At 54.1% G+C, this 16818-nt stretch overlaps 1 protein-coding gene across 1 annotated transcript in view; it reads left to right on the plus strand.

Moving 5' to 3' along the window:
• The first annotated feature begins 229 nt into the window (after positions 1 to 229).
• The window catches only part of ANK2 (ankyrin 2), a 277590-nt gene continuing 261001 nt past the window's right edge, over positions 230 to 16818 (plus strand). The window contains exon 1 of the mRNA XM_084883347.1: positions 230 to 393. The gene's annotated coding sequence lies outside the window, so the exon portion shown is untranslated. The remainder of the gene's footprint in view (positions 394 to 16818) is intronic.

Consider the following 16818-nt stretch of genomic DNA (forward strand, 5'->3'; position numbering starts at 1 on the left):
CACAACCCGGGCCTGGGCCCTGACCGGAATCAACCGTGACCGCCTGGGTCCCAGGCTGATGCTCAGCCACTGAGCCACGCCAGCTCCCTTCTTGGACAGAGAAACGGGTAAAAAATATGTGCACCGACAAAACCGCAGTCCCTCCCCGTGCCACCTGCTCCCATCCATCCAGGCTCCGCTGGCGCTGGCTGCGCGGGCGGGCGGGGCTGGCGGGACGGTGATGTCAGCGGTCATGTGGTGCGCTGTGGGCAGCGGACTGGCCGCCCGGAGCACATGCACCGTCTCAGGCTGCAGCTGGAGTCACCGGCGGCTGTGCCTGGAGACCTCGGCGGAGCGGCTCCCGCGGCCGCGGCGGGCTCAGCGGGCGCACGGAGCGCACGGAGCGCCGCTCCCGTAAGTGCGGGCCCTCGGGGAGAGGGAGGTGCCGGCCCCGGGGCCTGTGTACGGCTCGCCCCGATCTGGGTGGGGCGCTGCTCCCCCTCCCAGGCTCCGGCCCCGGCCCCCGGCGGCGCCCACGCTGCCGCCCGCCCTGGTTTGGGGTGTGATTCCGGCGCGTCCTCACGCGATGGGTCTGGGGTTGGCGTTTCTGGCCGCGGCTCCAGGGCAGATCTGCCAGAGGCGTGGACGGGGGACGCAGCCTCCCACCCGCTGCTCTGTGAGCGGTGACCCGAGGGGCGGGGAGGCCCCTCTGTCACAGGCGACACACAGCCCGCGGCCCCCGGCCTGGGCCGGGGCGGAGAGAAAGGGGGCGACGGCTGTGGAGCGAGGAGCGCACGGGTCCTTGGCAGACGCCGCCGGACCCCTTTAGGGGTCCGGAGTCCGAGGGCGGCGGCCGGCCTGGCCGGGAGGTGATGGAATTCGCCCTCCTCTGGGAGGGGGCGCTGCCTGGAGCCCGGAGCCCTTCTCGCTGTGTTTTTGCTCCAAGGAGCATGGTCCCCATCGTCCCCCCCCACCCCCCCAGGGAAGGCCGGGCTCCTCTCTGCCATGTTGAGGTGTGGCCTCTGCAGAGCGAGCACGGCCACACCCCAGCGGGCACAGACCCGGCTGACGACAGGCCGGCGGCTGTGGGAGGTGCCGGCAGGCAGGTGTGGGGATGGAGCTGCCTCGCTTCCCGGGAGCAGGGCAGCTCTGGGCCCAGATGCTCCCCGGGAGACAATGAGCGAACACCCAGCACCAGGCTGCGCTCTGAGCCCCGAAAACGGCCTTTTGTTTGCCGAGTCCCCGGCTTTGGGGCAGGGCCTGGCTCCAGAACGTTGGGGCGTGGAGGACACTGGCTGGGCAGGGCCAGGCCTCAGTCCCATGATTTCGGGGACAGTCACGGAGCTGGGGCCCCATGTGGGCAGGAGCCGCCCCTCCCGCAGGGCCAGGCACTAAGTGTCCCCACATCAGATCCCCGCTGGCCAAGCAGGGCCCCAGTGAGCTGAACCACAGATACCGGCAGGTCCCACTGCCAACCGCCTCCCCCTACCCCCCCGCCCCCCCCCCCCCCCCCCCCCCGCCCCAGCTGTGGGGAGCTGGCTCTGAGCCGGGCTCCATCGCGTCCGTCCGTGTCGCTGCCACCTCCCTCCCCATCCCCACCTCGGAGGGGCGGGATATGGGACATCAGAGAGCTTTTCTTGCTCTTCTTACCCCCCAGCCCTCCCCGCCTTGCCCCAGGGAGGCCACACCCACTTTTGTGGCCACCGGCCAAAGCCCATCTCCCTGTGGCTGAGCCACGCCCAGGCCTGGGCACTGAGTCCTTGGCCATAACACCCAGGAGTCCTCTCCCCGCCAGCACCCACGCCTGCTTTTTGGGGATACAGATGCCTGCTGTGGGGGTCCTAGGGTTCCAACTCTTTAAAAATTAACACTGGCCGTGCACAGGAACACAGACAGCTGCTGCCGCAGTCTTCCTCCCGGCCTGCTCTGGTCTGGCTGCTCTCAGCGGCTGTGGTCCCCACAGAGGCCACGCCCCAGACCCCGCGCTGGGGGGGGGCCTCTGCAGCCAGGGGTGCTGCACACAGACTGACAGCTCCTCCTCTTCTCACAGAGGGGAGATGGGGCGCTGCCCATGTGATGAGGGACAGACCCCAGCTTCCCCTCAATGCACCCTGACCTCACAGCTCGGGGATCAGTTTTTCCCAGCCCAGGTCACGTGTTCTCAGCCGTGGCATCACGGAATATCTCGGAAGAGATGATAAGTGCTTAAAAAGGAAACTAAGCCCTAGCTGGTGTGGGTCAGTGGGTAGTGTTGGCCCGGGGACTGAAGGGTCCCAGGTTCAATTCAGTCAAGGCACGTATCTGTTGCTAGCTTGATCCCTGGCACTGGTCAGCGTATACGGGAGACAACCAATCGATGTGTCTCTCTCATATTGATGTTTCTCTCTCTGTCCCATCCCCTCCCTTTCCCTCTCTCTCTTAAAAAAAAAAATCAGTGGGAAAATATCCTCAGGTGAGGATTAAAAAAAAAAGGAAACTAATTCCCAATTCCTTAGGGAGGGGCCGGGCGTGGGCCTGGGGTCCTGGGAGAGGCCCACCCGTCCTCCCTCCTGCCTCCTGGGTGTGGGTGCCCGCCCAGCGGAGGCCCGAGCTCCCGAGGACCCCGAGGACCCCGAGGACGGGTCCGGAGCCCTGCGGCGAGGCGTGCTTTCCGCGTCGTATTAACGCTCTTTCTCTAGGCGGCCCCGGCGCCGAGGCAGGCTGAAAACCCTGCAATGGATGTTTAATTTTAAATCGGTTCCAGCTTAGCTACCGCTCTTTGGTTTAATGCTAGACCCCAACGAGATTTTCTTTTCTGAAATCTTTTTATTAGTTTCAGAGAGAGAGAGAGAGAGAGAGAAACATCCATGATGAGAGAGAATCATGGATTAGCTGCCTCCTGCACGCCCCACATTGGGGATCGGCCCGCAACCTGGGCATGTGCCCCGACCAGGAATTGAACTGTGACCTCCTGGTTCATAGGTCAAAGCTCAACCCCTGAGCCAAGCGGCCGGACTCCAAAAGCGATTTTCAAAAGCATGCCTGTTGGCTGAGTGGTCGGTGCCACCTGCTCGCTGTGGGTGTGGGGATCTGAGGTCAGCGCCGCCCCGGCCCGCACGGGATCACACCCTCACCTGGGAGCCGGCCGCCTGGTCCTGCTCGGGCGGGATTGACATGTTTGTTTGGGGCCAACACGAATGAGTAAATGTCCCGTGTGATGCGGCTACGCCAGTGCAGCTGGCAAGAGCGATGGACGCACACAAGCCTGGTGCTGGCAGGCAGTGGCGGAGACCTTGCCAGCGAGACCACGTCCCTCCTCTGCTTCAGCCCCGATGGGCAGGGACACAGACGCTGCGGGTGACATTGCCACGCGGTGACATACTCCAGGGCCCCGAGCGGACGGCTTCCTTCACGCTCCCGTGACGGAAAGGAAACCAGGAGCTCAGTTCAGGCCCCCTCTATGGAGAGACAGGCACAGCCTCTGGAAAAAGCTGTCACTGAGGAAATGCTAACCGGGGTCCAGGGAGCCTCCGTGGTGACCAACTGCTGTCCCCTTGCAAACATCACCCTTCAGATCTCGGTGCCTTTATGGGCTCCATCAGGCAGAAAGCACAGCAAATATCTATCTTTTTAAAAAACATATGCATTTCTTTATTGATTTCAGAGAGGAAGGGAGAGGGAGAGAGAGAAACATCAATGATGAGAGAATCATTGATCAGCTTCCTCTTGCACACCCTCTACCGGGGATCGAGCCTGCAACCTGGCCATGTGCCCTGGCTGGAATCGAGCCCGGGACTCTTCAGTGTGCAGGCTGAGGCTCTATGCACTGAGCCAAACTGGCCAGGGCAGCACATCTGAATCAACAGACGTAGTTAACGCTGAGGTGATCACAGCCAGAGCCAAAGCTCTCAGGGCTGTCCCAGCACAGTGGGCTCCGGTTCTTCATCAGGACTTCTAGCCTGGCCGCAGGCCTCAGGGGCTGAGCATCGCCCATGAACCAGGTCTGGTTCCCAGTCTGATTCCTGGTCAGGGCCCAGGATGTGGGCTCCATCCCCAGGTTGGGGCGCGCAGCAGGCAGCCGATCCATGATTCTATCTCATCACTGATGTGCATCTCTCTCTTCCTTTCCCCTCCTCTCTGAGATCTATGTATATATAGAGGCCCAGTCCACGAAATTATGCACGGGGGTGTGTGTCCCTCAGCCCAGCCTGCATCCTTTCCAATCTGGGATCCCTCGAGGGATATCTGAGGGCAGTCAGACACTCCTCTCACAATCCAGGACTGCTGGCTCCCAACTGCTCACCTGCCTGCCTTCCTGATTGTCCTTAACTGCTTCTGCCTGCCAGCCTGATCACCCCTAACCACTCCCCTGCTAACCTGATTGATGCCTAACTGCTCCCCTGCCAGCCTGTTTGTCCCTAACTGCCCTCCCCTGCCAACCCGGTCACCCTTAACTGTCCTCCCCTGCAATCTTGATCGCTCCCAACTGCCCTCCCTTGCAGGCCTGGTCCCTTCCAACTTCCCTCCCCTGCTGGCCATCTTGTGGTGGCCATCTTGTGTCCACATGGGGGCAGCCATCTTTGTGTGTTGGAGTGATGGTCAATTTGCATATTTCTCTTTTATTAGATAGGATTTGATAGGTTAGAGGCCTGGTGCACAGGTGGGGGCCAGCTGGTTTGCCCTGAAGGGTGTCCTGGATCAGGGTGGGGGTTCCTGTGGGGCATGGGGCAGCCTGGGTGAGGGGCCTGTGGTGGTTAGCAGGCCAGCCACTCTCCCCAGTGGCCCAAGAGGAGGCCCTGGGATCTGGGATTTATTTACCGTCTATAACTGAAACTTCGTAGCCTGGAGCGGAGGCCAGGGCGGGTGGGAAGCTTGGCTTCCTCCATTGCCAGGGGACATTCAAGCCTCCTGCTCTCTCCGGTTCTGTGGCTGTTGCCATTTTTGTTGGAATTTTTAATTGAAATTTTGTAACCTTGAGTGGAGACCTGAGCCGGCCAGAGTGTGCAGAAAGCTTGGCTTCCTCCATTGCCAGGGAAACACAAGCTTCCTGCTTGCTCCGTGGCCACAGCCATCTTGGTTGGTTTAATTTGCATACTTGCTCCTCAGTGGCTGGTGGGCATGGCTTGTGGGTGTAGTGGAGTGATGGTTAATTTGCATGTTACTCTTTCATTAGATAGGATTAGGTATTTTTAAAGGCCTTGCTCCAGGTAATGACATCACTCAGTGCTCTAGTAAAAACATTTCCCGGGACACCGTTGCTGAAAGTCTGCACTCCCTCAGTGCATCCATTCCGCACCCGCCCGGAAGGTCACCTGCCACTGACCCCCGGCTTCTCCAGGCCCCAGGGAACCGCTGGCTCCCCGTCTCCACAGGATGCCGCTTGGTCACAAAGCTGCGTCCACCCGGCAGCCTGGTGGCTGCAGGTAGCGAGTGTCTGTGACGCCCATGTAATCTCTGATGTTTAAGACAGTACATTGTGGAAAAGTGACAGAAACACAGGAAAAGCCTCTAAGCGAGCCGCCCGGAGCTGCGTGCGCCTTGGTTTCAGCAAAGCGATTTCTCAGGTCTGGGCCGGAGCCACATGGGCTGCTGTTGTCGGGGGTCCTCGGGGGACCCTTCACCGAGGGCAAAGGACACGGCGCCAGGCTCCGTGGCGAGAGTCCTTCTCACCGGCTTTTGGAGCAGTGGCTCAGCTCCTAGCTCTCCCAAAGCTTCTCCTCGTTTGGTCTTAGATAAAGGGAACATCCCCACCGCGGAACGAAGCTGAGTTAAAAAGTAGGTTTTGGCCCTGGCCAGTGTGCCTCAGTGGTAGAGCATCGGCCTGCACACCGAAGGGTCTCGGTTTCGATTCCAGATCTAGGGAAGGTGCCTGGGTTGCATGTTCAGCTCCTGGCCCTGGTTGGGGAGCCTTCGGGAGGCAGCCAATCGTCTCCCTCCCTCCCTCTCTCCCCTCCCTCCCCCTGCTTCTGCGCTCTCTAAAAAAAGTCAATGGCAAAAATATCCTCGGGTGAGGATTAACAACAACAACAACAACAAAAGTAGATTTTGTGTTATTTTACAGTCACATGCTCATTTTGTTTGCCCGGAAAAGATTATTGTTTTTCCATATTGTACATTTTATGCTTGCCCAAGCTTTATTTATGAAAGCATATTCCCTCTAGATATTAAGTTTCTTGTAGAATAATGCTGCAGCCTCTTAAACACCTCGTCCTGACCGTGTGCGGTGTTCGGCTTCAGGATAAATCCCGTGAGAACACGGGCCCGATGCCGCTAGCATGAAGCTGCTCTGACGTTCCCACGGCTGACAGCCAAGATTATCACACTTGCTTCGTCTTCCTCTGCGAGTGAGAAGAAGAATTTACTAAAAACAATTTAAAAGGAGATGGTGGGGAAAACGGGACATCTATAATAACATCAACAATAAAAAATACACTTAAAAAGCAGGAAAAGGAGGGTGTTGGTGCGTCAGCAGCTCCCGAAAGGCTGCCTCGGCTAAATCTAAATTGTTGCCGCAAAGAGACAGCCGTGTGTTTGTGTGGGGCGCCAGTCGGCCTGGATCCTGTGACATTTAATTTGGACAAAAGACGGTCCCCTGGTGTGCCAGCCGATCAGAGCTGGGCAGGGAGGGCACGGCCCGGCTGCGAGGAGGGCTCCGTGGAGGCGGCAGGCGGTGCCGGAAGGCGGCTCTGCCGAGAAGAAGACGGAAACGGGGCAGGTGTGAGGCAGAACAAGCCAGCCTGAGGCGGGAGGTCGGAGGGGTGGTGACCGTGGGTGCTGTCAGGCCACAGTCCCCCGGAACCCCAGAACCCTGAACGCAGGCAGGGCTGGCTGGCTGGAGAGGTCTGGCTTCGGACACCACCAGGCAGTTCTCCAGGTGAAATCCGGGGGGTCACCGTGTCAGGTTAACCTTAGCCCCAGTGACCGTCACAGCTGGCTAGTTCCGTGATACTGCATACACCCAGCGGCAGCCTGTTTTTCCCTTTTAATTTCTGGGTGATTTCTGTTTGTTTTTTTTTGTTTTTTTACATTCACCTAATTTTTTTTTAAAATAAATTTTTATTGTTCATATTATTACAAATGTTCCCCCCCCCCCTTGCTCTCCTCCACCAGGTTCCCATCCCACCCTCTGCCCTTTCCCCACCTCCCATTGTCCTCATCCATAGTGCACAGTTTATGTTCAGTCTCTTCCCACATCCCCCACTCCCCTTTTCCCCAAGAATTGTCAGTCCACTCCCCTTCCATACCTCTGATTCTATTATATTCAACAGTTAATATTGTTCATCAGATATTTTTTTTTAATTTCCTTGGTTTTTAGATTCACTTGTTGATAGTTACGTATTTGTTGTTCATAATTTTTATCTTTATTTACTTTCTCTTCCGAAAGAACCCCCTTTTCAGCAATTCATATAATTCTGGTTTGGTGGTGATGAACTCCTTTAGCTTTTTTTTTTTTTTATTAGTGAAGCTCTTTATCTGGCCTTTGATTCTGAGTGATAGCTTTGCTGGGTAGATTATCTTTGGCTGTAGGTTCTTACTATTCATCACCTTGAATATTTCTTGCCATTCCCGTCTGGCCTGCATGGTTTCTGTTGAGAAATCAGCTGACAATCATATGGGTGCTCCTTTATAGGTAACTACCTGCTTTGCTCTTGCTGCTTTTAATATTCTCTCTTTGTCTTTTGCTCTTGGAATTTTAATTATGATGTGTCTTGGTGTGGTCCTCTTTGGATTCCTTTTGTTTGGGGTTCTGTGCACTTCCTGGACTTGTAAGTCTAATTCTTTCACCAGGTGGGGGAAGTTTTCTGTCACTATTTCTTTCAGTATGTTTTCGATATCTTGCTCTCTCTCATCTTCTGGGACCCCCATAATTCTGATGTTGGTTTGCTTGAAGTTGTCCCAGAGGTTTCTTACATTATCTTCAATTTTCTGAATTCTCTTGTCTTCTTGCTTCTGCGGAGAAGTGTCTTCTGGCTCTTTATGTTCCAAATCTTTGACTTGATTCTTGCGATCTTCCATTCTGTTTTTAGGACTCTGTATAATATTTTTTATTTCAGACAATGTATTCTTTATTTCTTGTTGATCCCTTATCATTTCTTGTTGATTCCTTATTAATTCTAGTTGATCCCTTTTCATATCCTCATAGGTCTTATCAACCTTTTCTAGGAAATTCTTGAAAAACCTTATAAGCATAGATTTGAACTCTATATCCAGTCTCTTTTTGTCCTCCATTTCTTCGTTTGTGATCTATTTCGTTATCGCATTTTCACAGCTTCCCTGATGGGGCGGAGTTTCAGGGTGGAGCCTACAGCCTTGGCTTCCGTCAGCCCTGCCCTATGCGGCTCCTGAGTCTCAGGGTCCTTCAGTACTCGCTGCAAGCACCTCTGAGAGAAAGGTGCCCTCAATTTTCGCCTGCTACCAAACAGTCTAGGCTCTCCCCCAATGAGCCCGGAACTGGGGTTCAGTTCAGTTGGAAGTGGGATTGGAGGTGGCGTTCAGAGCAGTCTGGAGTCCCAGTCCCCTTCCTGCCAGGGCAATCCGGTGGCACAGCCAACCGTCTCTTCTCTGTGCTCAATGTGCGCGCCTCTGGAACCTTCTTTCGCCGCTCCCCCAGGGTTCTGCCTTACAGCCCAGCTCCCTATAGTTGAGCCTGGGTCCCCGGGGTCTGGCCTAGAACTGGGGTTCAGAGCAGTCAGAACTGGGGCCCAGCACAGTCGGAACTTTTATCTCCTTTCCGCTAGGGAACGCCAGCCAGGCAATCAGCCACCCCTCCTCTCCGGCTCCGTCCTCTCTGCGCTCGCCTTGTGTCTCCGTACCTTAGGCTTTTACAGCTCCTCTGCGCTTCCTTCTGGTTTTATCCTTGCTTCTAGTTGTAGAATTTCCAGTCAGTTGACTTTCCTGTAGTTCTGGGTAATGTCCATTTTATATTTTAGTTGTATTTTATTGAAATTGTTGTGTGCGGCTGTGGCTAGGTATTTACCTGTGCAGCCATCTTGGATTCTCCTCGATTTCTGTTTTTGAATATACACTACACTGCCCCCAATTCGAAGGATTCGTAATCATTACCAGTTAAAGGCAAGTTGCAGCATTCCCTACGTACCAGTGTTGCTCCATCAGTACACACATAGCTGCCTTATTCTTTAAAGACATGCTTCCTAGAAGGAATTTCAGATGAGAGAACCAAGGCAGTGGCATACACGTACGGTGGTAGGTAAGGGCGGTAGGTAAGGGTAGTAGGTAAGGGTGGTAGGTAAGGGTAGTAGGTAAGGGTGGGTGGTAGGTAAGGGTATGTAGGGAAGAGCGGTAGGGAAGGAGGGTAGGGAAGGATGATAGGGAAGGGAGGTAGGGAAGGAGAGTAGGTAGGGTGGTAGGGAAGGGTGGTAGGGAAGGAGGGTAGGTAGGGTGGTAGGGAAGGGCGGAAGGTAGGGAGGTAGGTAAGAACGGTAGGGAAGGGCGGTAGTGAAGGGCGGTAGGGAAGGGGAGGTGGTGGTGGCCGCAGGCACAAAACCCCACGTGGGACTTGTTCTCAATGCCAGGCCCCAGACGCTCCTAAAGTCTCAGTGCACTTTCTTTACTTCCCTAGTTGTAGGACTTCCATTCAGCCAGATTCCAGGTGGTTCTGAATGATGGTGGTTCTGGATTTTAATTGTAATTTTGGTGTGTTTATAGGAGGCAGTGAGTACAGTGTACATAGGAGGGGTGGAGGCGTGGAATAGGCTGGTTTGGCAACCACATGTGGTGTTTTTTCAATCAGGAGGGAGATCTTGGCTGCAGAGGCCTCCTGTGAGGGACAAGGGTCCCAGCCCAGGGTTCCAGAGCTGGGAAGAGAAGCCCCCATAACTTCAGGATGTAAAATCCAGCGGGATTGTGGCTAAGTGACATGGAGGCTGTTGGAGTCCCAGGTGTTCCTCTTAAAGGGCCAGTGTATGGACTTAAAAGTCCTGCTTCCTCTGAGCTCCAGTGCTGGGTGGGGACATTCGGGGAGGAACTGGATTGTCTGGCATCAGGGCAGGAACTTGGGAGGCAGCTTTCTCCCAGATGAGGCGGCTCACAGGAGTCATTGTTCCTGTGCTGAGACCTCCTCCATTTCGGCGTTGACTGGCAGCCATCTCTGAGTCTCCATCAGCCTGGCCCACACGGCTTGCTCTGCCTGGTGATTCTTAGAGAACTCGCCCCATCCAATTTTCAGCCCCACCAAGCTTTTTGTAGCAGCATTTCCATACGAATGGTCTGTCCTGACTCAGGCTTCAGATTTTTCTAAAATCTCTCAAACAAGCAGCAGCTGGTGACAGCATGCCCCATATCTGTCAATAAGAGGCCCAACACAGCTGGGACTCACTCAGGCACTTCCAGGCCCGACACAAGTGGCAGCCACCTGCAGGCCACTCTGTGGTTCCTGCCTGGTGGCCCCAGGCAGTGGCTGACTTTGTATTCCCCTGGAGGCCCCAGAGCCAGTGCACCTGGTGGGCAGCTTCAGACCACAGCAGGTTACAACTTTACATACAGACAACATACTCAAGGGGCGGACTCAGTGAGCACCAAAGTCCCACTGAAGCAAGTCCTGCCCCATAGGGGAGTCTCCTGCACAGCAGCTCTCCCACTGTAGTCACAGCTGGTCCCCACAGCCAGTTGGCCTGGAGCTCAATTCCTCCAGTGACACCACGGCAATCAACACTCCACTACAAGACTGCGTACACAGCCCACACCCAGGGGAACTTAGAGAGCCCAGCTCAGGGGACTGGGGAGGCTGAGCCACTGGGCCCTACAGGGTACCTACTACACAAGGCACTCTACCAATTCTAGGAGGCACAGCACTCCACCTGATACATAGACCCAAACACAAGGAAGCAGCCAAGATGCAGAGACAAAGAAACAAGTCACAAATGAAAGAAATGGAAGCAAGAAAACTACTGGATACAGAGTTCAAAATCATGGTTATAACGTTACTCAAGGATCTTAACGAGAACTTCAAGGGACTTGGTGAGATTTACAAGAATATTGTGATAATTTTAAAAACATGAAAAAAGGACCAGTCAGAAATTAAACATATGCTGAGATAAAGAATCATTTACAGGTGTTCAGCAGTAGAGTAGAGTATTCCAAGAATCAAATCAGTGATTTAGAATATGAGGAAGCAAAAAACACTCAATTAGAAGAGCAAAAAGAAAAAAAAAAAAATCCAAAAATATAAAGATAGTGTAAGGAGCCTCTGGGACAACTTTAAGCATAACAATATTCTCATCATGAGAGTGCTAGAAGGAGGGGAGAAAGAGCGAAGACATTGAAAACCTATTTGAAGAAATAATGACAGAAAACTTCCCCTACCTGGTGAAAGAAATAGACAAGTCCAGGAAGCACAGAGAGTCCCAAGAAAGAGGAATCCAAAGAGGCCCACGCCAAATGTGGGGACCCTATTCAGTGTACCCAAGGCCCTGCTGAGCATGGGAATCTTAATCAAAGTGCTCAGGTCACTTTGCTGTACAAAGGTGCAAGGACGCAGCAACCTATGCACTGCGCAGTGTGCCCTCTGTAACCCAAGTGATGGAGGCCACTATGTGGAAGGAAGCACTTTTGTCCAAGTCGTACGAAGTTGTTACTGACCAGCAGGCACGGCTGCTTGGTGAGGCTGTAGGTACAGAGGCTATTGCATTATGGGAAAGATGTGTGACTGAGCAGCCGGCCGCACGTGGCTGCTCAGATGATGGCTGTAGGTGCAGAGGCTGCCCCTATATAAGGCATCTGCTGTTCGTGGGGCTGCATTGTGGGGAAGGCGTGTTCCTGGCCAGCAGGCTGTGGCTGTGGGTGCAGAGGCTGCTGCTACTGTGTGGGAAAGATGACTTGCTGCCGAGCTGGTGTGCGGCTGCTGCTGTGTGGGACTTGGCTTTGAAGCACTGTTTTGTCTGGTGCCTCCTGTCAGCGATGGCTACTTGGCCACTGACTCCTACAGTAGAGACTCTCATAAACCCACCACTTCTCATGGCTTCTCCATCTGCCAGCCAGCGCCCAACAAGGCCCAGCCCCTGGCAGAGGGGCTCGGACCCGACAGTTGGCGTAGTAGGGCAGGCCAGGACCTGTGCTTCCAGCGATGATGTGGCGAGCGGAAGATAAAGGAGGAACCGAGTCCCCCACAGTTAGCAGCAAGGAGGGTTTGGGAGGAACCTGCTCCCACAGGTTGGCAGGAGGAGCAGTGAGTGCGCCCACACCAAGACACATCCTAATGAACATGCCGAGGGTTAAAGACAGAGAATCTGAAGGCAACAAGAGAAAAGCAGGTAGTTACCTATAAAGGAGCACCCATACAATTGTCAGCTGATTTCTCAACAGAAACTATGCAGGCCAGACAGGAGTGGCAAGAAATATTCAAAGTGATGAATAGCAAGGACTTACAACCAAGAGTACTCTACCCAGCAAAGCTATCACTCAGAATTGAAGGTCAGATAAAGAACTTCACAGATAAGAAAAAGTTAAAGGAGTTCATCACCAACAAACCAGTATTATATGAAATGTTGAAGGTATTCTTTTTTTTTCTTTAACAGTATTTTTGTGTTTTTGTTTGTTTTATTTTATTGATTTTTTACAGAGAGGAAGGGAGAGGAGGGATAGAGAGTTAGAAACATCAATGAGAGAGAAACATTGATCAGCTGTCTGCTGCACACTTCCTACTGGGGATGTGTCCACAACCAAGGTACATGCCCTTGACTGGAATCAAACCTGGGACCCTTCAGTTCACAGGCCAATGCTCTATTTGCTGAGCCAAACCAGTCAGGCCTGAAAATATTATTTAAAAAGAGGAAGAAGAAAAAAGATAAAAAATATGAACAATAAGATGGCAATAAATACATATCTACCAACAATTGCATCTAAAAATCAAAATAAACAAATAAGAAATCGAATAAAATAAACTGGTGTGGCTTAGTGGTTGAGTGTTGACCTATGAACCAGGAGGTCACAGTATCCCCAGTAAGGGGTGTGCAGGAGGCAGTTGATCAATGGTTCTCATCATTGATGTTTCTATCTCTTTCTCCCTCTCCCTTCCTGTCTGAAATCAATAAAAATATACTTTAAAAAATAAGCTGAGGAATAAAATGGAACCAGAAGCATGAAAACATGGAACAGACTGACGAACCTCAGAGGGAAGGGTGCAGAGGGTGGGAAGAGATCAACCAAAGATCTTATATGCACACTAGAGCCCGGTGCATGACACTGGGGAGGGGGGCGAGTGGCTCTGCCCGGCCTGCACCCTCTCGCAGCCCAGGACCCCTAGGGGGATGTCCACCTGCTGCTGCCTCTGCGCTCGCCAGCCCTGAGCCCGGCTTCTGCTGAGCGGCACTCCCCCTGTGGGAGAGCACTGATCACCAGGAGGCAGCTCCTGCATTGAGCGTCTGCCCCCTGGTGGTCAGTGAGCGTCATAGCAGCCGGTCATTATGCCATTTGGTTGATTTGCATATTAGCCTTTGATTATATAGGATATGCATATGATGGACACAGACTATAGGGTGGTGAAGGCTTGGGGTGGGGCAGGAACCGGGTGGGTGGGGATAATGGGGAGGAAAGGGGGGCATCTGTAATCTCTCACTATAAAGATGAAAATATTTCAAACAGGCCCCTAGTTACCATGAACCCCATGCATGTACGGTATTACCCGCTTCCTCCTCCATGTCAGTGTCTGGCAGTCTTGCTGTACGTGAGGTAACACCGAGGGATTTCTTTCACGTTGTTAGGTGATCGTGGCCCAGTGATATGTAAAAAATGTCCTCATCGTTAAAGGGGCAAGCTGATATATTTATGAATGACATGTCTGTGGCCAATTTTAAAATACATCCCCCCAAAAAGAAGTTTGTGTGGGAGAAATAGCTTGAACCAAGATTGGCCAAATGTTGGACTTGGAGAGTGCGGACCCCTGGCCGTGTTTCTCTGCTGTTGGGGAATCTCCATAACAATCCACTTGCTAATCTGGTTCCTCTATAGCTCTCTGCTTTTCTCTGGAGCATTTTAAAATGGACTCTGAGCTCTCAGTAATTTCACCCGTAGTATTTCTGCCAGGAACATGGGACTTTAAAATCCACTTCAGTGCCAAGATCACATCTCAGAAAATGGACAGTCATTTCTAATAAAACCTCACGTCCAGCCTATTGTCCAGTTTCCCTAAAAATTCTTTTTTTCTGGTTGTTGTGTTTGAATCGGGAGGCCAACAAGGTCCACATACAGCATCCATTCAAACGCTTGTAAACGCGAGTAGTTCCTTCCTTTAAGAGGAGCCATTTATTTGTGGGAGGAATGAGGTTATTTGTCCTCTGAAGACCCGCCTTCTGGACCCGACCCTGTCCTCCGGGCTGTCCCCGGCGCTCCTCTGTCCCTGCTGCTCCTCTGTCCCGGGTCTGAGACTCCCTCAGGCCTCCGCTCCCTCCTCGCCGCCCAGCGCACCGCCCGCCCAGGGCACCGCCCAAGCAGCTGCTGGCCCTCCCTGAGGGACTGGAGCTGAGCGGCGGGCGTGGCTGGCGTCTGCCCTTCTGCTCACTGGTTTCCCGTCAGCATCTCCTGATGCTGCGGGCACCAGTGCGCCAGGCCCTTATCCGTTAGGGCTGCCAGTGATGTCTGACTCCTGCCTCTGCATTCATCTCCGGCTTGCTCCCCGCCAGTCCCTCCCCGCCCTCTAAGGGCCTGAGGACAGCGGGCTTCTGTTCCTGGAACTGGTCCCAGCTTCGTGGATGTTTAGAGGGTTCTTTTGCTGTTTTTATTTGGTTGACATTTTTTCAGACTGTATTTCCTCAGATACTGATATGAAATTTTAAGAGAGGTATATTGAATAGGGAAGTTGGATTTCTTTTACTTTCTGCATGTTGGTTTAGTGTAAACCTGAGAGTTAGAGTGAGATGGATACATTTATATTTATATTTATGTTTATATTTATATTTATATTTATGTTTATGTTTATGTTTATATTTAAATATATTTTTATTGATTTCAGAGAGGAAGGGGGGAGAGAGAGAGAGAGAGAGAGAGAGAGAGAGAGAGAGGAAAGATCAGTGATGAGAGAATCATGGGTTGGCTGCCTCCTGCACGCCCCACACTGAAACCCGGGCCTGCGCCCTGATTGGGAATTGAACTGTGACCTCCTGGTTCATAGGTTGACCTCAACCACTGAGGCACGCCTGCTGGCAAGACGGACTTATATCTTATCCCTGGACCACTTACCAATCCCTGTCCTGGGCAAATGGCCTGTCCTTTCTGGGCCTCGTGCCCCTCCTCCCCGTGCTGGGAGTCAGAGAGCCAATTGCTCTGGTTTGAGGGTTAGAAACACCGGCCTGTGCAGAGCCCACTGCCATGCGTCCCCAGGCGAGGGCTGGGCCGGCGGCCCATCCGGCATGCAGCTCTGCCAAGTGGGTGCTCAGCAAACGCACATTTCTCCTGCCTTGCTCTCGCCATCGGAGCAGGGGGGTCTGCTTCTTGCAGGCTGTTTGCAGGGACAGAGAGGAGAGAGAAGCGGCCGGCCGCCCAGGCCTCCCAGGCACTGTGTTCTGTCTCGGCCAACACCTGGTGAGGGGCTGCAGGCGGGGTCCCAGCTCAGTCTCCGGGCCTCGCTGTGTACGGACCTGCCTGCCTCCCTCGCCCTCCGTCCAGGAGGCCATGGGGCCTGTCCTCACCCTGCCTCCCGCCTCCTCTGCTTCCTGCTCAGCTTTAGGGTTAGAAAGGCACCCTGAGTACCCTAGTCTGTGCTGCTTCCTGTGCTGCCCCCGCTCCCTGCGGGGCTAGGAAGACGGCCCCCCCTCGCTGCCCGGGGCGGAGGCCGGATGCTCAGTTTATACGGATGAGCCCGTAGCCCCTTCATCCTCAGGCCGCTGTGTGACAAACCACACAACCACACACACACACACACAACCTGTGTGTCCGGAAGCAGAACGACTCCCCATCTTCCTGGGTTTGATTCCTGTTCCACAGTGCGTGTCTGCAAGCTTCCATCTTGCTACTCAGAATTGTGGGTAATTATGAATATGCTCAAAAGTGTTAGCAAAACACCCCTTTCAATGTGTCCGTTCGCAGCGAGCTTGGCTGTGCACGGAGCGGACGGTCCGACAGGCCGGGGATGGGCCTGGCCGGCGCCGGAGGAGGTCGGTGACCTGCCCGGTGGCTGCAGTGCAGACTTCTGGGTCTCTACCCCGCCCCCAGCGCCCGCGCCCGCGGCAGGTGCTGCCTGAGGCTGGGCTCCATTGGCGATGCCTGCCCAGCTGTGTCCGCACCCCAGCTCTTCCGAGGGCCTGGGCGCGCTGGGCCTCCGTCGGTGGGCCATACTGCAGACCCACTCCCCACCAGGCCAGACTGCCTGTGGCCGACTCTGCCTGTCACAGACCACGTGTGCTTCCGAGGAAGTTCAGCAGGAGATGAGTTTGGAGTGAACGGTGAATGACCGCACCCCAAATTATCTTCAAAGAACACCTGCCCCGGCCAGTGTAGCTCAGTGGGTTGGGCGCCGGTGCACTGAGGTTGTGGGCACAGGCCTGGGCTGTGGATCCGATCCCCATCAGGGGGCGCGCAGGAGGCAGCCCATCAATAGTCTGTCTTTCTCTCCCTCTCCCCTCGCCCTCTCTCAAACCAATAAAAACATATTAAATATTCATAGGCATCTGCCGGGGAGGCACCGATCTGTGCTACACGGGCTGGGCCGCGGCTTATTGACAATCGTGATGTCAGTTGCTTGTGGGAAATAGAATATTCTTCCTTCAAGCGGCACCAGAGGGACCCTCCTGGCACTCGGGACAGGACGGTGGCACATGAAGCGTGTTCGACTGGCCTTCTCCACGCGTGTCAGAGAGAGGGTTCTGACATGCCAGTGTGCCGCCTGCCCCGCCCCGCCCGCGGGAGGAG

The sequence above is a fragment of the Pipistrellus hanaki genome, assembly GCF_964339955.1.
Source record: "Pipistrellus hanaki genome assembly, chromosome: 5".
Lineage (NCBI taxonomy): Eukaryota > Metazoa > Chordata > Mammalia > Chiroptera > Vespertilionidae > Pipistrellus > Pipistrellus hanaki.